We start from the raw sequence: 23928 nt of genomic DNA, 5'->3' as shown, positions 1-23928 counted from the left end.
TTTTTTTTTGACTTGTCATAATTGACTTTTTATCTCATAATTAGTGTCATGATTTTACCTTTTTGTCAATTTTATCTTAGTATATCATTTTCTATATGTCATAATTGACTTTCATAATTACTACTTGGTGTGTCATCATTTTAACCTTTTATTGAATAGGTAAGTCATATTTATCAAGATTCTGACTTGTCATAATTTTACTTATTTCATAATTATGACTTAAATGTAAAATTATCTTATTTTTTTTTTTATATCTCAATTCCAACTTGCAATAATTGCAATGTAATAATTGACTTATGACTTAGTATGTCATCATTTTAAAGTTTTCATAATTATGACATGTCATGCTGACTATCCTTAAATATGGCTTAGGACTCTCCTGTCTGTCAGATTTCTGTCATTTTAAATTATTCACAAATAAAGGAACAGGTGACTACTTTCATGAATATTCTGATTGCATTTCCATTAACTGGTTCGTGTTATGAAATGTAATGCATGTCAGCATTTTTTCACTATTTTGCTGAATATGAAGCATAAAATCAAATCACACGCAGTCAAAAAGCAGTCTGGGCCTTTCTGCTCCCTGTTCCTTCAAGCTTATAATACGCTTTGCCACAGCTGATGAATTCTAATATCTTTTGCTAACCTCTGCCAGCTCCAATAATGGAAGATGAACCCGATAAGCAAAACAAGGCAGTGAGTCACTTTTGTTGGTGACACTTCTGTTTGTTATCCATGTGACAAACCATAAAAATTACACAAGGACTTTTCATTTCACATCAAATCTCTGTATTCTGCCACTATGGAGCATCAAAACAAAATCACTGCGTCATTAGCATGACCAAACGGATTGTTTTATGATGCTTTTGTGTCGTTTTTGAAACTTGAAAGCCGTTTACTGATACTTAGAGAGCATTCGGAGACGTACCTTTCTCATGAGTCGGATGACGCAGTAATTCATGCCATTAGGAGGGTCTTCGTAATGCAAGAGGGAAGGGAGCTCTGATAGGGATCGAATTAAAGCACACTGCTGCATGGAAAATCATATTACCCTGGTTAACTGACCCACACAGACCTTTTCCCTGCCAAGATGCCGCTGGTTACCATAGAGATGTTGTTCTCCTACCCCCTGGTTTTCCTGTGGTACTCTGGAAAAGAGTCGATATGTGGGCTTACTAACTAGGCTATAGAGAAGACTAATAACAAGATACACCTCAGTAACTATAAGGTTTTTAGAAAACTAAATTACGCACTTGTATGTTGGTTTCAAAACAAAATAGCAACAACAAATGAACAGAAAACAAATTTCCGTCAAGAATCAGCGATATCCGCCTTACTTTCCATGTGGAATAAGCATTTCCTGTGAATGTGCGAAACTTTCGAATCCTGTACGTGTGTGAAATTTTGATGCAGTAAAAAATATTTGCTCTACAACCCAGTAATTTATATATTAAAATAAAACATCAAGCAGTTTTTGTACAGCTACAATAACTGGAAGCGGGTGGCACAGGAAGTTTCTTTCAAGGTGGATTAAATTAATGGTTACGGAAAACCCGGACTGGATCTACAGCTGGCGTGGTTATGGAACGCTTTGAGCGGGGGAGAGGAAATCGCTGTCGCTCCGTTCCACTTACATACGTAATTCCATTAATGCTTAGAATGCTTCCATTAATGCACAGAACTTGGCTTCTTTTGGAGAAGAATTATACAAACAAACTGACGAATTTTTGTCTGAAACGTAAGTAACTCGACTTGTTTAATGAATTATTGTATAAAAGCAACATCATTTACAGACGTAATACTGACTATTGGCAACACTCTTGCAATTGTAATATTGCAAAATAAAATCTAAAAGAAGTGGAACATGTCTTAATCTAGGTTTTACGATACGTTTGAGACTTTCCGATAACATTTTAGTCGATTTTCTCTTCCTGACATATGATCGCCTCTGACCTTTATAGAGTGTATCCATCATCTGATGCTTCATCTCAGTGCGCGCGTCTCCTCCAGTCTCTCTCCACGCGAAGGGAGTAACTCCTCCTTTCTCTAGTTCTGTTTCTTGCATGGGCATTACCGCAAGCTTGAGAGATCTAAACATGTAGCCTGACAGATTTCAGGTCTGGAGAACAAGTTTTTAGCCCCTTTGTGTGGAATTATTTGGATAAGAGATGGTGTGATCGAGCGTTCGTCTCCAGACCTCTCTCCAAACATAAAAGACATTCAGTGAAGGTAGGATTGGGTTTGTCTTTTCAGGTCGCGGTTCTTGTTCAGTTGGGTTTTATTTGTATATTTCTTTAAAAAATAGATTGGGATGATTCTTTCTTTATCCAAATTAATTTGATGGAATATTTTTTGTATTGTATGACCATAGTTTTTTTGGGAATTTTGTATTAATTTATATTTTCATTACTTTATATTGGTAGAAAGTCTAATTACACAAATGTGGGACTGGTCTTATATATGGTTCAAAATTCTTGAACTATACAGAAGACAAACCGCAGCGACATATTTAGACAAGAATCGACTTTATAACGTAGCTTATAGTTAAGGACAAATGTATTTTTTCACTAGCCAATAGGAAATGCTCAGCTACTTTGTAGTCAAGTTGTTGTGGCCATTCCTGACAAGCTTACTGCGTTTTGAATTATGGGTGTCACTTCCGGTTTGGGGAACTTCCATTCAAAAAGACTGAAACGAATCATTTCAAATCATAAGGTTGTCCTGCAAATAAAGCTTATCCGTCAGTTTGACTGAATGAGCCGTCAATTTTCCTTCTTGTTTTATTTTCAGACTTCATGAGAATAACGTAACACTTGGTATTTTATCGTGACATTTTTCCCTTTGCATTCCGCTGTAATAGTAGCCTATGAAAAAGGACAGCATATACTGCACATTTGTGGTCTGTTCGCCCGATTTAATTTACGATACATCCCATTAATAATTTACTGGAATGCATGAAGAATCTCTCGTTTTTCTCCTCAAATGCTCACTTCTCTTTCCAGGTTTGTTTTCACAGGTAAATACAATTTATTATCTGTCAAAATGATGGAAATCACTTTTAAATGCAATGCTGAAGTGAATGAACATTTTAATTAAAGGTGGGATAAGCGATATTTCAAAAACGCTGTTGGACATTGTTGATATTTGAAATAAGCCAAAACAAACACACCCCTCTCTTCATTGCTCCGCCTCCAAAACAAACCCTCCAATCCTAACCACCCTGCTCAGAGTCCGTGTCGAACCCCGCCCGCCAGCATGCGAGGCGAGTGCTCTAACAATGACGCTAAACACATTCTCTAGTGGCCATCAGTGCGTCTCTTGAGATAGGTTGACCTGCACAGCTCTCACTAGCTGGCCTCTGTTATGCAATGCGAGAATGGATGATGGTTTATCACAGCTGATGCGCAACAAAATAATGCTTCACGAAAAATAAAGCGCAGATGATGAACGAATGACAAGAAAGCACACAAAATGAACATATGATACACAATAGTAAATACTAACAAGAGTTCGTTGTTAGTTGCCAACAGCACAGCAGCTCTAGACAGTCAATGACACTCCATGATACTCACATGTGAAGCGGAATCAAAGCAGCCTCCGCATCTGTTTTCAGGTTTTCCCGCTTAGCTCTCTCCAGCGCTTTTCTAATATAAACGCGGGTCCTAAAGACCTTGCCCAGTCATAACCCTTCATTCCAGTGATATTCTTTTCTCTTTTGTATTGTCTCATTTTTCTTTCTGCAGTGTTTCTTCAAATCTCGTCATACGGCCCTTAATGCTGATTGGTTACACATCTGTTGTTGTGTCAGAGCGTTTTTGAAATATCGCTTACCCCACCTTTAAGGCAATGCGTGCCACATAATACAGATTTATATTGCTACAGTGATATTTAACCCGTCCGTTATTGCTGTGGAAAGAATCACGCTTTTGGGGTTATTCAAGTACCTTGTTGATGCTTTTACACTTTTAAATGTCCTTTTAATGTTCGATGGTTGAAGGGTGAGTAGTACCATCTCATTGTACCCAGTTTAAAAACATATTATTGCATTCATAGAGCGAGCCTTTCACTGATTGTTTACAATTTAATGGAAGTTACACTCATAATTCGCGCAAAGCGTCATGGGGTGCTGGAATAAGGTGGATACTAGCATTACGTTTTTGTGTCTGTGTGCTTATTTAATGAAACCTTGAGAGGTATATGGAATAACCGTTTTATAAGCCCTGTAAAGCCGTGATTTATAGTGAATTCAGAACAGCTACAGGGGTGCTAGGGACTTTTCGCTCCACGTCGTGCCTAACGCCCCTTAACTGTTCTAAATTCACTGCAATCCACTGCTTCTTGTGGTTTATTGCTTAATTCTATCCACATTCCTAAGTGTAATACTCAGACCCTAAACCTAAACGTAATCCTAAATCTAATAGAAATGTTATTTCAGGATCATCATGTCATGTCCAACTGGACAACAGTGGGGTTTAATCTCTATTTAGATCCCTATGCTATATTTTTTGATTACATGTCATATAATTTACATGGATCTACATCCCTTTTTGCACTAATCTCAAAGGAGACTTTTTCTAAAATAGATGCTGATTGCATCTGGGCTTTGTGGCAAACAAAAATACAAATGCAATCTGTCAGATAACACACGAAAATAAGAGCTTTTCCAGAGTGTGTCACGTGAGCTCATATATACCTGACCAAAACTGCCCGGTGATGGAAGAATATTGTTGTTGGAGTGCTATTTTGAATTATTGAGAAGATGAAGGCTCACTGTGATTCTGCAAAGACAGTGACTGTCTCATTTAAAAACGCTGTGATTACAATGATGCATAACCAGTACGTGTATACTAAGTCGATTGCTTTACAAGATAACATCACTTAAAACTATTTATAAAATAGATCATAAATAATTCATTAGTTACAGACTGATACAGAATGCACACTTATTGTGTAAATGCTATGTAAAAAGTGAGGAGTTCATATTCTATTCACTGAGTTACATGTGTTGTAACAAGATATCAGTCTTACAAAGGTCATTGTGCTGGCATACAAACACTGTGTGTTGGTTTATGGACTCTAGAGGCTGGAAATTGGTTAATGCAGTGAGCTGCTTCCCAGCCCTCTGTAGACAGTGTAGTAAAAAGGAATTAAAGCCAGTTCATAATAGAGCCAACAACTAATATTGAGAGCCAGAGATTATACCACCAAATGGCTATAACTATTTTGAGACAATATTGCCCGTAAAATGTGGCATTTTCTTTGGATTGCATTTAAAACACTTAATTCTTGTTTTTTTTTTTAAGCAATTTATCATTTTATTGTGGCATAGATTACATTTTTCTTTTCTTTTTGATTAAAAATAATAAAGGATTTAATATTAATATAAAATATATAAATATGTATAAAATGAAATGTATGAAATAGAACAACATTAAATGCAGTTATATGGATTGGTTTAGTTGTATTATTTTTTCTAATTATTATTAAATTATAAATGGTATAATTATGATAATTAATTATTGAAATATAAATATGAATATTGTATAAATAAAGTATTTAACGTGTGTATATATATATATATATATTATATATATATTATATAGGCTATATTAAATATTAAATATAAGGCTATATTATATATTAAATATATTTATAAAATAGATCAAAATTAAATTATGCAGTGATTGGTTTCGTTTTTTTTCTATTATTATTATTATGAAAATTAATACATTTAATAATTATTATAATTAATTATTAATTATTGAAATATAAATGTGAATTATTATGATGTAAAATAAATTATAGTATTTAAGTATTTAATTTTAATATAAAATATATAAATGTGTATTAAATAACATTTATAAAATAGATAAAAATTGAATTTTGCAGTGATTGGTTTATTATTATTAAAATTAATTATTAATAAATTAAATAATTAAGTATAATGATTAATTATTAATGATTGAAATATAAATATGAATAATGATAAATGATGAAAATGATCAATTAAAGCATTTAATATTCATATAAAATATATAAATATATTAATATTTATAAAATAGCTCAATTTAATTCTGCAGTAATCTACTGTTATTTTTTCCAGTGTAAATAATTATAATTACTATTAAAATGATTTATTAATTCTAATAATTATTTAAATATATAATAAATATGAATAATTTTTCAAAATGATACATTAAATCATTTAATATTAATATAAAATATATTTTAAAATAGTCAAAATTACATTCTGTTTTTATTTTTATCTGTTTAGTTATTATTTCGTTTTTGTGTTATTTAGTTATTAATTATAATTTATTTATTTAGTATTTTTCCATTTTTAATTGCTTATCAGGTTGATTAAATTGTAATTATAATTATTAATTATTTAAATATAAATACAAATATTATATATACGAGTATTTCTCCTACAGGGCGACTATTAGGATGATAAAACACAATAATCCTTTTTCACTTTTTTGAAAGAATGATTTTCCCCTTTTTCCATGATTTTTCAAAACTACACCCATATTATCACGTCGGCAGCCTGTACATCACTAATAGCGGCCTACACCTGGTTTGTTGGCGTGTGAAATGAAATACACTTCCAAATGGCACTGTCCCTTATTAAATGCTGAATAAGAGGTCAGTAGTTTAAACCTGTCTGAAATTGGAGCTGCTCTCTAATACAGTTGGGATTGACCTTGGAATGGGACTCTCATATGAAACCTCTATAAATCCTGGAGTTACAGGCACATGCACCCCCAGGCTACAAGCAGAGGCATGATGGGATTGTGGAGGACGTGTAGGCTCATACAGTATGTGTTCTGACTGTTGAGCACGACTCTGAGAGTAGAACAGAATACGGATTGTTACATTATAGGTCACTGTTGAATTTAAACAGCATGTTTATTCTTTAACTGTATTTGAACGAGCCACAACGTGCAGAACTGGGCAGATGTACGACGCATGCACAAGATGATCCTTTGTCAAAGACCATTGAGTTTTAGTTATCTATTACAGTTTCCACACAGTATATGTTTCACATAAACACGTACATTTGCAGAGGTGCATAGCCAGCTGGAAATAACGATAACAGAATTACATACTTAAATTACATTACTACTTAGTCTGCGAATCACATTTAGTTCCTCCAGCATGGCTACACAGTGAACCAACAGATCCGTAGCCATAAAACAAAAGGGCATTTGAGAAAAAAAAAAAAAAACATTGATTAATTTGTTCATTCTGCATACGGTTGTCTGCCGGAAGCTAGTTATTTGAATTTATAAAGTTTTAAATATGGATATTTTCAAAAACACATCGCTTCGCTTCAGAAGGCCTTTATTAACCCCCTGGAGTCGTATGGATTACTTTTTTTTATAGATGGATGCATTATTTTTGGCTTCAAAACGCGGCGCCCCCATTCACAACCGTTATAAACCTTGGAGGACCAAGGATATTTTTAAATATATCTCTGATTGTGTTTGTCTGAAAGAAGATAGTTATATACACCTGGCTTGAGGGTGAGTAAATCATGGGATAATTTTCATTTTTGGGTGAACTAACCCTTTAGTGAGGGAAAGAACTACAATCCCATGTTAAAATTAAAAACGATGGAGAAATATAAAACTACTCATATATTATACAAACATTTAAGTATTTTGAGAGTGTAGATTGACTCAATTCCACCATTCTCAGTGCTTCATGGGAGTGGGCGGAGCTAAAGAGCTATTTTGGAGCGTGTTGCTTTTTTCGACTCTGATTGGTGTAATTTTCTGTACAGCATCATGCGTAATGTAGTTTTTCACCAGGAATTCCACTGTTAAACACGATCATTTTAGAAATAAGTTAAAATAAAGCGGACTGATGGCTTCAGCGGAAGAAAATACCATCGATTAACAACCTCATTGCTCACAGAAGGTCTGTCTGGTTATCGTTCAAAATCAATTTCCTATGGAGAAAAAAGATTAGAGTTTTTACTTCCGGAACCTGGCTGTTGCGCACTTTAGTGCCCCCCGTAGGAAAGCAGAAAGTGCAACTTGCATTTTTAATTGTGTTTTGAAACATGTAAAATCAAGCTTGCACCTAGAAATGTCTACATTTTAAAGGTCCCAATACACTTCAAGCAAAATCGAAGAACAAATTGGTGTGACGTAATTTTGAACAAAATCAGGCTAAAACGAAATTCATTTTGTGTTCGTTTTGGGGAGTTTCGGAAACAGCTTGCTAAAGCAAACTTTCTGGAAAAGTTTCACCTTATGTGAAAACCCATGATATTTCGCTGAGCAATGGTAAATGTGAACGCACCAGCAGTTGGTTATATGAAAAATGTTCATGAAAATCAATGACAAGAAATGCCCATCCACAGGTTTGTGAAGTAACAGTATATTAGATTTATTTGATATTTACTTTGCTCTTTAATCTTTTAAAACCATGACTGCTTTCCAAAATATCTATTACAGGCAGCCAACTGAGGTGAATGCCATAAAAAACACCAGGCAAAAAATATGAGATTGGACAGTTTTTTGAAAAGGGAAGCAGCCCAAGCTTTTGACGAACTCTACTAAGACACAAAATTATGAACGTTTCAAAGGGCACAGTATGGATGGTGAATATATTTTTTGGAGTTTGGAAATTTAGTTTGAGTTCTGCATTTTATATCCTCCTCAAGGTATTAAGATGTAGTCAACAACAACTGATAAGGAATATTTAAAAAAAATAATAATCATAATAATTAAACCAATTCAACTACTACTACTACTACTAATAGCATGTAGTGCATGTAATAATAATAACAATAATAATAATTATTATAATGAAGCTTGACTGCTTGTGGTCACTATATGCTTTATTTATATGGGGAAAAAAGCAGCGTTAACATTCTCCAAAATATCTCTTTTTGTGCTCCACAGAAGAAAGAAAGTCATATAGGTTCAGAAGAACATAAGTGTAAATAAATGATGACAGAATTGAATTTTTGAGTGAACTTTCACATTTGGAAGAATGACTTTCTTTTATGAGAAAGCTCTCTGGCAACAAGAAAAAACATTTCCAAGTCTCTCTGTTGGCTGTAATTGAACTAACCGTTATCACTCTCAACAAGACATCCAAAATATACAGACCATAAAATAAAATCCCTGTTTCTATTGAATATGCTGGGATGTGATCACATGACTGTGACTGCAAATGCCATCATACAAAAGAACCGACAGGAAAACGGTTAGTGAAGAAAAGAAAGGATTGTGGAATGATGTATGAAAAGGAGGACAGCACTGAATGAGATTTAGAGAGGAAGTGAACATGGAGATTATTGCATATTTATGCCCACATACTGTTTATACTGTGTTGTATATGTATATATTGTATACAAGTCATTCATTTTTTTCATAAAAAAAGTGCTAAATTAATAAGATTACATAAAAATGTATTGTGACCTCATTATTAGGGCCCGAGCACCGATGGTGTGAGGACCCTATTGGAATTGCTCCGTTTATTATTATTCCGCTTCTTCTTCTTCTTCTTCTTCTTCTCCCAAATGAATCGCATTTTTGAGGGCCTAAACATGCTCGAAAACTCATGAAACTTTGCACACGCATCAGAAGTGGTGAAAATTTACGTCTGTTATGGGTCTCAGAATTAGGCGTGGTAAAATGGCTCGATAGCGCCACCTACAAAATTTCAACGAAGTGCCCCTCGCACCACGTTTTACGTACAGGTATGAAATTCGGTAGACACATGTAACAGACCAATACCTACAAAAAAGGTGCAAAATCTGAAAACCAACAGGAAGTGAGATATTTTGTATTTTGTCTGGAAAATTTTTGCACTTTTTGCCATTTCCAGACGTTGTACTTTAACGAACTCCTCCTAGAGCTTTAATCAGATCAACGTCATATTTGGTCGGTCTAATCTGAAGGCCTTTGCGACATTAAATTGCGAAGATCTAGAGTTTTCACTGAAGGGCGTGTCCGTGGCGCCCTGACAAATTTTGTTGTTTCGCCATGAAACAGGAAGTTGATGTAATTCGGCATACAATGTCCGATCTGCCCGAAACTTCACATGATTTATTAGAGTCCTGGTCTGAAGACATCTACATGCAAATATTTAGTTACAATAATAGCGCCACCTGTGGGCAACAGGAAATGGCATGTTTTACACTGTGATTAATTTCTCATAAAGATTTAACCAGAACATCATCATATATGGTCAGTCTAATCTTAAGGCTTTAGGGATGATAAATTGCAAAGATCTAGAGTTTTCGTTGAAGGGCGTGTGGAAATGACAATTGCGACTTTTTATCTCACAATTCTGACTTTATAACTTGCAATTGCGAGTTTACATCTCGCAATTCTGACTTTTTTCTCAGAATTGCGAATTATAATGTCAGAATTGCGAGATATAAACTTGCAAATGCATGTTATAAAGTCAGAAATGCGGGATATAAACTCACAATTCATGACTTTTTTCTCGCAATTGCGAGTTTATAATTGTGAAGATAAAAAGTCACAATTACCTTTTAAAATTTTTTATTCAGTGGAGGAAACAAGCTTCCATACTGATGCGAACAGTTTAGATGGCATCGTTTTTCCGTATCAATTCCAGCGCAAATCCTTATCTTTTGGAAGTGCATGTAAAGTGGATTTGGAGCACTGAAAACAGCATCTTCTCGACATGTCAACAACGTGAACCAAACTCTTCCTGTTGAAGAGCATAGGCTGGCATTATGCAAACTTATTACATTGTTACATAAGTCTGTAACAGGAAGTGAGACTGGTGAAGACTTGTTTCGGCAGTTCAGAATCGACTCTTTCTTTTAGAAGACAATGACTCCATTTATCATGTAATTTCATGTAGCTTTTACATTCACAAACAGCTATATTGCTCTACATGAAAGGTAATATTTAAAAAAACAAACAAAAAAAAAAACAGGGCCCTTTAAATAATATGTTTTTTCAGGTTATTATTTCAGGTCAAGTAGAAGTCAATTGCATTCTGGGACACAGCACCACAGTGCATCTCTAAGCTTAATGCTGGAGAGAATTCCTATGCAGGCACTTTTTTAAAAATGTATACTCATCCCTATAAAAAAGTGTAATATTATTATACATACTTTGTATTATTAATATGAATAATGACACAAACTGCAGCCTTTCCACTAGCGTTTCTACATTCATCCTCGACTTCTCCAGATTAATTGCACTTCTAAACTGTCAAGCTCCATTTCATTTTAAGCACTTATAGGTTCCTGTAACAATGCAAAGAAGTACAGCAGTGTATAATAATTCATAAAGTGCTCATTAATAGTTTAGTATCTTTGCAGGTGGGTCCGAATACTGATGCATGTGTCAGCTAGCCTGCATGTCTTATCCCCTCAGCAGTCTTGTGTTCTTGTATTGTTGCTGTATAATCTGAGCCGAAGCGGCCCGTATACCGACTGCTGTTCGTTTCATGTGGTGAGTGGAATTGCTAAAAGATGCACCACATGTTTGTCTTCTAGGAATGATTGGAATTGGATTTATGGGTAGGAGTTGCTCACTGCCATCGTCAAGTTATTATAGTTTGTGCTTTTTGCACCAGGCTGATGAAATACTTTATACTGGAAAGATCTACTTTTACACTCATTCATTTAGCAGATGCTTTTACAAATTAAGGATATTAAAACACATGCGATTTATTGAAAAGTGCAGGGAAGTAGGTTTGAGCATTTTTTAAAACTGTATTATACTATTATTTTTTGCTTTATTTTGATAGAATTGATTTTAGAAAAGGTTTCTGAGATGTTTTTTTATTGATGGATTTGAATGCATTTCTCTTTCTGTGTGTGTGTGTGTGTTTCTCGGATAAAATTGAATGCTTTTTATATTATATAACTACAGTAAAACAGTTTAATTATATTATTTTTGCATGTGTAGATGTTATTTTGTTTTTGCTTTATTTTGAGAGAAATTATTTTAGAAAAGATATTTTAGTATCTTTTTTATTGTTTGTTATGGTTTACGTTTACATATATTCATTTAGGAGCTTTTATCAGAAATTACTTAAAATGATTGAATTTTGATATATTTGAATGCTTTTATTTTTATATGATGGATATGAATGATTTTTATAGCATTTGTATTTTATATATGTATATTTTATATATTTTATTTACATTAATTATAAGATAGGGAGTTTAAAACAGCAGATTTTTTGATCAAATTTTGATAAATTTGAATGCATTTGTTTTTTTTGTTTTTTTGGCTTTGTTAGATTTTAATGAATTTTTATTTTATTTATAACAATATAGTAAAACGTTAGGTTGAGGAATAGTCTTTTCATTTAAAGGTGCAGTGTGTAAATTTTAGTGGCATCTAGTGGTGAGGTTGCAAATTGCAATACAGAGAAGCTACGGTGGCTAACACACAGGTTTGGGGAGTAACGGAATACATGTAACGGCGTTACGTAATCAGGATACAAAAATCCAGTAACTGTAATACGTCAAAAAATGTAGTAATCAGATTACAGTTACATTTTGAAAAAAGGGGGGATACTATCAGGATTACATTAGTTTCATTTAAAACTAAATAAATCATTATTTTGCCATAATAACACATTTTAAGTGCTGCTTGATTATACAGTATTTCCTGGTTCTGTTGCCAGTGATGACTCACGTGAGCCACCCGCTGGTGCATGCGCAAATAACACCCGTCTACAATCTCCTCAGATGCAGATTGAATCACTGCTGCTAGTTGAAACAATGCTTCCCGCGGGGATAAACGCTTTCAATTCATGAAAATTTCGCTGCTATTTTGTTTTCAAAGAAGAAAATGCAAACAACATGGTTGTACAGTGCAAACTCTGCCTTCCTGCTACAAAAACACTTTCTTTTTCAAAGAACTAAAAAATAATCTGTAATACCATACTGTAGCCACTAGATGTCTGAATATCCCTTTACATATATATATATATATTCAGGGCTGTGTATTCCCAAGTTATGGAAATGAGACATGATTGCTTAGTTTTAATGGGTTTTAAAAGTAACCAAAATGCTAAACATTAAAATTAAAGCAGAACAAACATAAACAGAAATGTCTGATCCGAGCTTGTTCAGTTTGTTTATGATCTGATGTGACTTTTATATTTTTAAGCAACAACGATAATAATATTGCAATAGAAAATTAATCAGATTTGTAAAATATTTTTATTGTTGAGACCCATTCAAAAGTATGGAACGTGTAACATTTACAAAAACTTGCAAAAATTGAGAAGAAATAATTACAATTAAATTTAAAAACGCAATTTATTTATAGTAAAGTTGCCCCCCCCCCCCCCCCCCAATTTCTCTGTTTCTTTCTTTTGTTCTTTCTTTATATATATATATATATATATATGTGTGTGTGTGTGACCTTGAAGTAATCCAAAAGTAATCAGATTACATTACTTTCATATTGTGGTACTTGGATTATGTTACTGAATACTTTTTTTATGAAGTAATTTGTAACTGTAACGGAATATATTTTTAAAGTAACCCTCCCAAGCCTAACACAGGACAAGTATGTCGTCGTCTGAGACAGCAGAGAGTAGTCAATCAAGCAAACACGCTCTATAGAAGTGTAGGCCTACTGTAGAAACATGACAGCGCAAAATGGCAACTTAACATGTAAGGGGACCCGCGGTGTATGAATGGCTCATTCTAAGGTAATAAAAACATAACGGTTCATTATGTAAGGTCTTTATACACCACTGAAAACATAGTTATGTATATTATATTGCATTTCTGTCAATAGATCCTCCTAAAGTTTACATATTGCACCTTTAATTGTATTATTTTAATTTGGTTCTTGATACATTGAGCAGTGAAATAGTAAGTTATGTTTTATATAAAAATAAAAAATATATATTAAAATATTTTGTTTTATTTTATATTTAATTTAATTTAATTTTGATAAATTGGACTTAATTATCATTCTGTGACCTTGGATGAAAAGGCTAGTGCTCCTAACAAGCAAACTTATATTAAAAAAATAGATGTAATTTCCCAGACAGCATGAGCAGATGTGTCTGGGCATATAAGCGATGGGTGTGGCTGGAGAGAGAGAGAGCGCGCGCGCGAGAGAGGAGCAGGTGTGTCTCTCTCTCTCTCTCTGTCAGCCCGCTGTGAGGCTTCATTTCTCCCCTCCGACTGCATGATTGCATTTCATCAGTGCAGCTCCTTAATCAAATCTGCAGTGCTGGTCAAACTCAATCCTGCCGGGCTGCTTGACCCGACACTTCCTCTGTCAGCACGTGCTTAATGAAACTGACAGCTTCTAACTGACCGAACACTGACGATGTGTCTGTCTGCACAGTTCCTACATTAATGTTGGCCCTATGGATGGTTTTGTTGTTGTTGCAGCGCCATCTTGCGGACATTCTGATATTGCGCCCAAAGAAATTGACCTCAAAGTGGTCATCTGGCCTGTTCACTTGTACAGGTGGTCTGAAAGTCATTCTTTGTCTGTTTGCATCTAGAGTTTCATGGAGATCTGGTCGGATGACAGCTGGAACTGTGGTTATAACCGGAGGAATTCTCGCAACGGTGATACTCCTGTGTATCATTGTCGTGCTGTGTTACTGTCGCCTTCAGGTGAGTGCGCGCGCGCCTCAGGCGAGCGTCATTCATACCTGTGGTTTCGACAAATAAGGCAAAAGAATAATGACAGTTATTTTCCTCTATTCATTTTTTAGGCCTTAAAGGAGAGATGAATAGACAACATCTGCTATAATAATATAACATTACATTTTATATTATTATTTTACTTTTTGTTTAGATTTGAATAAATTGTTTTATTTAAAAAAAAAAAACAGATTTTAAGTTTTAGTTTTTTATTTGATATGCTATAATGATAACAATAGTGAAACTATATCATGTAGATTTTTTAATTTAAATAAAAATGATAATGTATTAATAATTTATTTTAGCAATTTTGTTTTTAAAGATTTTAAAGAATTTGCAGTTTGTTTTTGTTGTTTTTTGATAGATTTGAATGAATATTGTGAATTAATTTATTTATAAAAATTGTTAATCTTATTTATTTATAATGATAACAATGGTGAAATAGTAGGATGCAGAATTTTTCATTTAATATTTTTGTTTTGCTTTGAAAGACTAGAATGTTTTTTTTAATTTTTTTTTTATTTATAAACCATTGCTTTTATTTTTATTTATATGATAACATTAGTGCAACGGTACAATGTGGATTTTTACATTTAATTAACTTTTATATTTTCATTTAATTTTTTGTTTTGGTAGATTTAAATGAATTTCGAGCATGCATTTGTTTTATTTATATAAACAGTGAATTAGTTGGGTTTTATTTTATATGGATAGATTTAAATGAATTTTTATCTTATTTATAAATTATTTATTTTTTATATATAACAATATCAATAATGACGGAGTAGGATGTAGATTCTTTATAAACTTGATTTTATTTTTTGATTTATAACAACAATTGTGGAGCAGGAAGTAGTTTTTTTAAATGAATTACATTTTATATTATAATTTTTATGTTTTGATAGATTTAAATTGATTCAGTGAAGGAATTGTCTTTTATTTTATTTTAATTTTTTTTTATCTTATTTTGTAGATTTAAATGAATTCCATATTTCTCTGGTTTTGGTGACACTGAATGGAAAAGTTTGTGCTCCTGTAATAAACCAGCAATTATTTGTATTTTCTGTAAACCTGACTCTCTTACTGACTGTCTGCTTCTAGTATTATTGCTGTAAGAAGAATGGATCCGATCCAGATGCTGTTTGCCCACAGCCCCAGTTTGCCTGCAACGCATGCAACATGTCCCGGGTGGACGGGATCGCTTCCACCCCGCTCTCCCTGTCACCGGAGCCCACGCCACCGCAGAGCTTCTGCCCCTCCTGCTCCCCATACAGCTCTCCATTTTACATCAGCACCATGGACGAAACGCGGAACGGGGGCGAACGGATCACTTACATGCCGTCCCACTACAACAGCTCGTCCCTGTCTCTCACCCTTCCTGCGTCATTGAGCTCTCGATGCCGACCAGACCTCTACTCCAACACACGTGCCATAAGCACTGATGTCTGATCAGTGGCATCCACCAGAAACACCCCTAATGTTTCTTCTGTATACCTGAGCGTTATAGACAGAACAGAGTGAATGGGGACCAAAGGACAATGACTCAGTTTTTACATTGTATCTGTCTAGAAGTAAATTGAAATCAATAATCATATATAATGTTTTATAGAAATTGATACAAATGTGTTCTTCCTGAATTTATTTGACTCTAAGGGATAGTTCACCCAAAAATGAAAATTCTGCCATCATTCATTCACCCTCAAGTTGTTCCAAACCTGTATGAGTTTCTTTGTTCTGTTGAACACAAAAGAAGATATTTTGAAGAATGTCGGTAACCAAACAGTTAATGGTCCCCATTGACTTCCAAAGTATGTAAAAAAAAATAAAAATACTATGGTAGTCAATGGGGACCAGCAACTGTTTGGTTACCGACATTCTTCAAAATATCTTCTTTTGTGTTCAACAGAAGAATGAATGTCCTACAGGTTTGGGTGAACTATCCCTTTAACACTGAAAAATATTTTATAAATCTGTATTTTTGTCCTGTTTTCAAATGAGAATATTTAAGCATTCTTAAAACAAGATAAATATACGTAAGAATCAAAGCTGTGCAAGATAAGGCGTGTTTTCAGAGAATATATCTTGAATTGAGTTTATTTTGAATTTTTTTCTTGTTTTAGTAGACTTCAGTAGTTTAGATTAAAGTTAGATTTGTGCTTAAAACAAGAAAAAAATCTGCCATTTTTCAAAAACATAAAAATAAAATAAAAGGAGGAATAAAGGAACAAAGTAAAAACAAACAAAAGTAAATATCAAAAAATAAACAATAAAATAAAACTAAAGAAAAAAATAAACATTTTGAAAAACAAACATTAAATAAACAAATGAAGATTTGTTTGAACATCTTATGATACTTTTAATGGTGTTTAAATGTTTTTACGGGAAAACAAGACAAAAATATTGTTTTGCATTAGAAGGTAAGGGCTCCTAGTTTTCTAAGCGGCCTTCAACAACTGTCTGGGGCTTTTGATTTAAGGCCTTTCAGACATTTTGACATTTTGGGCTTCCTGTAATGGGCTAATGTATGAGGGCTATCCTACACAAGAACTCACATTTTCTGGGCATTTACTTATTGTGCCACAAAATTATTTTACAAACATATATAAAACATATTTTATTTGATTTTATTATTTGCAATACCACTTGGTGGCGCTAGAGGTTCAGAGATTTCACCTTTTACTAAACGATTTTCTTAGCGGTCTCTATGCAAGTTCAATTTAACGTACTGTAGGTACAGTAGAGGGATTTAAGTGTCCATGACGAGATGTTTGATGTAATGTATTGATATATTTATGATATACTTTTCTTTTTATTACATGCAAAAGTTGAATATGTAAAATAGTCTATGTATTTATTTGTAAACTTGATTTCACCAAACCTTTATTTAGTCAAACAATGGCCCAGGGTGTATTCCACTTGTTTGAGTTTATGTAAATTTGTGATGCTTCATCATAATTTTATCTGTTAATGACAAGGATGTGATGATAGAAATTGGTAGCAATTGAATTCTGTGTTTAGGCATATGTTTTTTTACTGTAATGTCTTTAGAACATAAGCAATGTTTTACAAATGAACCAGTGAGCAAATAAAGAAATGAAGAATACATATTACTCTGTGCAGTGCAAAGAAGCAAAACAGTTATGATAACAAAAAGATTTAATAGGCCTATATTAATAATATCTTGGCTCTACCACTTTTTTGTATACGTTATTATTATATTTTGTATTTTTCACAGAAATAAGAGTTTATTAGAATTTGTTATATTGACATTTTGATCATAATTTTGCATTAATCACATTTGTTTTTTGTTGTGTTTTTGCTTATGTATTTTTATTTCATTTTATTTCTTTTAATTATATAGGCTATTGAATGAAACGTAATACAATAATATAATACGATAACATAATATATGTAATTATTATTATCCTACTTTAAAAAAGAAAACTAGTGACTCAACTGAAGGTGCTCCTGTCACCCCACTTGGACTGACGCGCTCATTTAAAGAGGTGGGCGTGACTCTTTCCAGCGGCGGTGATGACGTCGCCTGCGCCATGTGAATGCGGCGCGAGCTCTGATGAGGTTTGCGGATGTTTCTGCGTGTGCACGCGCGTCCCTCAGCTGACAGACTCACAGCAAGTAAGTTGATTTTTACCCTCTCAGGAAACTCAAAACAAACACAAAAATGACAGAAAACGTCCGCGTTGACATCGAACACGCTCTTGGGTTTCATTTATATCCAATGTCGGTGTGTTTAAAAGCTTTTGAGGGTCATAAGCGAATGTTTTAAAGTTAAAGTGGCAGAAAATGAGCTAATTGTTGATTAGCAGTGGCTAACTGGCTAACTGACTAGCTTCAGTTTATTTAGGCTGCTTCTCACTGACATCACACATTTTGTTAAGGATTTTAACCAGCTCTTATGATGCGTTTTGTGTGTGTGGTATGAAAAACGTAAGTTGTACGAATCACCCTTATTTTGTGCTGTTGAAGGCGTTTCCTGTCTGTTATTTTTAATCCCTGTTTAGTCAGATCGCTAATATTTTGACCTTTTTTTGCAGTCATCTTCGTGTTTATTTAAGTGTTATCTGTCCTAAATAGCTGGACATGTCAGCTGGGTAAAACTGGTTTTGTTTTGTTGTACTGTATATATACCGTTACTGACACTAAATTTCTTAATTACAAGTGTCAATTCATATGTCACTGTACATGTGCATTTATGATATAAATATTAAGTAAATATGTTACCTTTCTCTCAAATTGGGTAGATTGTGTAGGTAGATAATGCACACACAGACACACACACACACACACAATTACAATCAATCAGTCTACCCAATTTATTTTAAGGTGACACATTCACTGTAAACTTATATCATAAATGTACCTTAAAATAAATTGGGTAAATTGTGTGTGTGTGTAAAATATAATATATAATATATTATACACATATATGCATGCATACATACATATACACACACAGACTGTTTAACAAGTCATTTAGATGACTATAAGGAACAAGTATGATGTAAAATACTATGATTTGCATAATTTAAAGGAACTTTATTTCATTATTTCAGGGTTTCTAGTTTGTGTGGCTAATGTTTGAAAGGGTTCGGGATGGTTAAGCAAATATGTCAGTTTGTTTAAAACAGTGTGGAGCCGGTACTAGCCATGAACTCTTCAACTGTGTTATAAACATTAAAGGCCATCACTCATCAAAAGCCTGAGAAGAATATTGGAAAATCTGTCTAGTAATAATTAGTCTACAATTTTTGAAAATTAGTTAATGCGACCACAATAACAAATCATTGCGAAAGCAAAGCATCATTGGTGATGGTGATTGACATTGGCTTCTGATTGGTCAATACAGCATTCCAGGTGGGATTAATTATTTTCATATAGCTGATTATTTATAAATGGCTGATATTATATATTTATAATACATAAAACACACCTTTATAACTAATAAGTAATCTAAGTTAGTATTAGGTGATGATCTAAATATTAGGTTAAAAATATGCAGAACAATAAAATATTAGTCAATACAAAAAAAACTTATTATAATTTCAAAACATGTATTAACTTTTTAGATAGATGATAGATCATTTTAATTTTATATATTATGTAATATTATAATATAATTTTATAATAACCGTTTTATAAAAGCAATTAGGCTATATATTCTATATTGTGATGTATTTTTTCATGTACATCAGAGAAAAACATGCTATAGATTCAGTTTAAAAAAAAGAAAGGCAAAACTCTTATTAAAACAAATCTAAAGTCAGAAATATTAATATTGATATTGAAAATGTTAGTATTATTATCATTATTAATGTTAATAATATTTAGGCTCCAATTCCAAAAATAACTAAAAATGTACACTAAAATAAATACTAAAAAGTTACTAAAAAATAAATATTAGCCATTGCTATGTACTGCACAGTCTTGTACCTTATTGCTTAATTATATAGTTCCTCTGTTTGCTCCAAGCACTGTCCTCTTCCTTTTCTGCTGGGTGATGTCATTGGGCAGATTTTCTCGTATTACTTCATGTAGGAGAACTCAGGCAGAGAGACCAGTAACTCAGGAGTGCACTCATCAGATCAGACCATTTTGAACTTTCAACACTGTGTTGGACAGCCGGAAAAACTTGGCTTTTTCTCAGTAGTTCAGTGTGGATCATGGTGGCATGTGATTTATGCTGTGTTGTAGTAACGCAGTCTTTGGTAACCTGATACAGTATCTGTTTTTTGTCTTTAAATGATGGGCGTGAGTTACAGAAAGCATTGAGGACAAACTGTTGTTTGAAGAGCCTGTTTCTCCTGCTGTGGCCTACAGTGTGTGTGTGTGTGTGTATTGTAGATCATGCACGCCTAGAATAAGTTAACTGCCCAAGTTTTATCTTGGTTGAACACGTAGGCTCTGTTTAGCAGAGCTGGGTGGTGTTTAATTCTGATCACTACAGCTAAAGGACTATGATGTCAGTTTTATGAATGTTTGTTTGATTTTTTTTTTTTTTTTTTTTTTTTGTATTGAAATTTTTTAACGAATCAGAATATATAATTGATTACAATACAATAGATACATTGTTTTTTCAAATTAGGATTTTAAATTATTGTTCTGATTAGCCTATATTTTAATAGTATGTAGCCCATATTATTTAAATATATCAAATATATATATTGTGTATATATAGGGGTTGGACAATGAAACTGAAAGTCCTGGTTTTAGACCACAATAATTTATTAGTACCTTTTGCGACCAATACAGCATCAATTCATGGAATGAATTGGGAATGACAGAGCCCTTCACAGTGGCCAGAGGGATTTTGAGCCATTCCCTCTTCCAGAGCAGTGTCCAGGTCACTATGTGATGCTGGTGGAAGAAAATGTTTTCTGAATTGCTCCTCCCAAATACCCCAAAGTGGCTCAAAAATATTTAGATCTGGTGACAGTGCAGGCCATGGGAGATGTTCAACTTCACTTTCATGTTCATCAAATCATTCTGTCACAACTCCTACGGATGTGGGAAAGACATCGAAGGTGGACTCATCAGGGAACAATACGTTTCACATTGTCCACAGCCCAAGATTTGTACTGTTGGCACCAAAGAAACCAACATTTGGCATTGGCACGAATGACCAAAGGTTTCATCTATAGCAGCCCGACCATGAATATTGACTCTGCAGTGAGTTGTAGTTGTGGTTTTATGTTTTCTGTATGCAATCGGTAATTAGGTGTGATAGGTGTGAAACATAGATAGGTGTGAAACCTCCAACACTATTTCAGTTAAATAGATAATCTATATATATATCACTATAATTGTAAACATTTTAAGCATTATTGTATAGTTATTTCCAAGCCTGTTTCCACAGGGGAGGGGGCATCGCCCATGGGTTATTTCCCATGTACTAAGCCCCCTTCCCCCGGTGGTTAAACACCTACCCACCCAAGAATCCTGTGCATTCACACACAGGTCACTTTCTGAGGAATTGAAAAATTAAAACAACCAACCATCTCTGTCAAAACAAATTCTGGAAGATATTTATTTGCAAAGATTTAAACTGCCACAGTAAGACAAGGCTATATTCATAATCTATGGCAAAAATATTATTATAAATGAGGTTAGTGGATAATTCAACAGCAAAAGTTATTCTATAGAAAAATCATGATTGCAGAATAATTTTATAAAATCTGAACATTTAGTGAAAAAAACAAACAAAAATAAAACAAAAGGGAAAATGTTCCACATTGCTTTTTGTATTGTAGGGGGATATGGGGGATAGGGAACGATTCAGACTCAGTAAATATGCTTTGTATTGGGGCGAATGAAGTCAGCACAGAGCGGATCATATGTGCGAGTTGGCGCAGACAAATGTAACGGACCTATTTGAATTCTGCATAGAATGCTATATTTTAAAGCGGTATAGAGATATTAGGAGAAGAAACGGTAAAATTAAGAGGAAACTGTGGCTTTAACGTGCACTATTGGCTATTTTAAAAAAGCGTAGTAACTGTTTGATATGTCCTGCCCTGTCTTTCTGTTTCAGTGGAAACTACATCAACACATTGAATAATGTTGGGCGTGTCAAGGCACTTCAGTGGGCCTTTAAATTTCAGTTACTGTGCGTGTGAAGAACAATTCATAGTGCTCTCTACTCCAGTGTTGTGATCTGACAGACACCCTGGAGAAAGATGACATGATTTAGAAAAAGCAATAAACTCCAGCAAGATAAAGTCCCTTTATGCAAAACCATAGACCTTTATCTACAAATAAAGTATAATAATGTTAACATTGATCTTGGAGTGAGTTTGTCCTAACCGAACGCAGCATGCTGTTTGAAAGCTGAATGGAGATTGACTGAGAAGAGATTTAAATATTTGTAAACATTTGTACCTCACAGTAAGCTATCGAATGGCTTCAGAAGTGTTGGAATATAGTGCATGAAAACTTTATGGTTCTTTACAAAGCTACCAGAGTTAATTCTAGACTTTTGTGAAAACTTGTGATATAGTTTAGCAAGACTGAACAATAATTCTTTAATGGACATCCAAAGAAATGAATGGCAGTCTTTATAGTAACTCCAAAATAATGACCATGAGTTTGTAATTGCTTAAAGTTTGTGTCTTTCTTAGCGTTTCGGCTCTATAATTCAATTTGAATGACTAACTGGTACTCTTTGGCAAACGGCTAAGTGCATTCTTTATTTATGTTGAGTGTGGAACTGGTACATAATGAAAATTAAGGGCGCACAGAGACCTTCTGTTAGCTTTCGGTTTTATCCGCTTCATTTTTCAATGGCTGTAATTGACAGAGAATGATGGCCACATGACTGCTCTGCGTGTGAATGTGAAGACCTTTTCACCCACTGTGGCGTGACCCCCTGACATGAACTCAAGGAACCCACTGTAATGTTACTGCTGTTGCTTTATTGGCTCGTTGCTTATTGGAGTTCATCACAATTACCACCGCTGTTGTGTGACCATTATGTCACTTCTGTTATAATGTGTGATCTGACTTGTGAAAATTAGCTTCACACTAGGTGTGAACATCACTGGTGGTTTAGTTGATAGTCTTTGCTCTGAGCTGCTTTAGGCCGTGAAGATGCACTCCGATAGATGATACCTCGATAAATGTGAGCTTGCTTGTTGAATCAGCAAAAACATGTGCGATATGCTGGATGAGTGATATCGTTTTCAGATGACACTGGTGAAATTCTTCAGAAGTGACTGGTGCTTTAGTGCAGATTGATTGTTCGATCCACTTTTTTTTCTTGATTTAGCTCCTACCTGTCTAAACCTGACTATTTGAAGCTACGATGACATGAAATGTCAAATGTCAAAATGGACCCTTTTTACTTTTTTTTTTTTTTTTTTAAACAAATTTCCTATGTCTTATGCATAATTCTGTTCCCTATTCTAAAGGAAAAATGTTTTTATAATTTCATTTGAAGTATAATAACTTTCTCACCTTCTGAAGTGACTTTTCTGTTGATGTCATCAAGGCCTTGTGGTTGTGGAAAAATCATAGCCTAGCAATCACAATCATTAAAATGTGTTTTTACTTGTTTTATAGACAAGTCACAGTGCTCCAAGTCCACAAGTCCACATATATATACTGTGCATATATATATTTACTGTGCAAAAGTCTTAGGCCACTACCAGCTTTGTTGTTTTATGAATGTTTTAATGGCCAACCATATAATTATTTTTCTATCTCTTTATTAAGACACAAACAGAAAACACAGGAAATATGTACAAAAATGAAAACAAAATGGCTTCTTTGAGCAA

At 33.8% G+C, this 23928-nt stretch overlaps 1 protein-coding gene across 2 annotated transcripts in view; it reads left to right on the top strand.

Annotated features, from left to right (window-relative positions):
- Positions 1–18161: 18161 nt before the first annotated feature.
- Positions 18162–23928, top strand: part of rabgap1l (RAB GTPase activating protein 1-like) — a 103754-nt gene continuing 97987 nt past the window's right edge. The window contains exon 1 of one of the 2 annotated variants that reach the window (XM_051911236.1): positions 18162–18274. The gene's annotated coding sequence lies outside the window, so the exon portion shown is untranslated. The remainder of the gene's footprint in view (positions 18275–23928) is intronic. The other variant, XM_051911237.1, reaches the window with a different exon arrangement.

Source organism: Ctenopharyngodon idella, chromosome 10, assembly GCF_019924925.1.
Source record: "Ctenopharyngodon idella isolate HZGC_01 chromosome 10, HZGC01, whole genome shotgun sequence".
Lineage (NCBI taxonomy): Eukaryota > Metazoa > Chordata > Actinopteri > Cypriniformes > Xenocyprididae > Ctenopharyngodon > Ctenopharyngodon idella.
The sequence above is the reverse complement of the archived record's forward strand: the minus strand, read 5'-3'. Positions and strand labels throughout refer to the sequence as shown.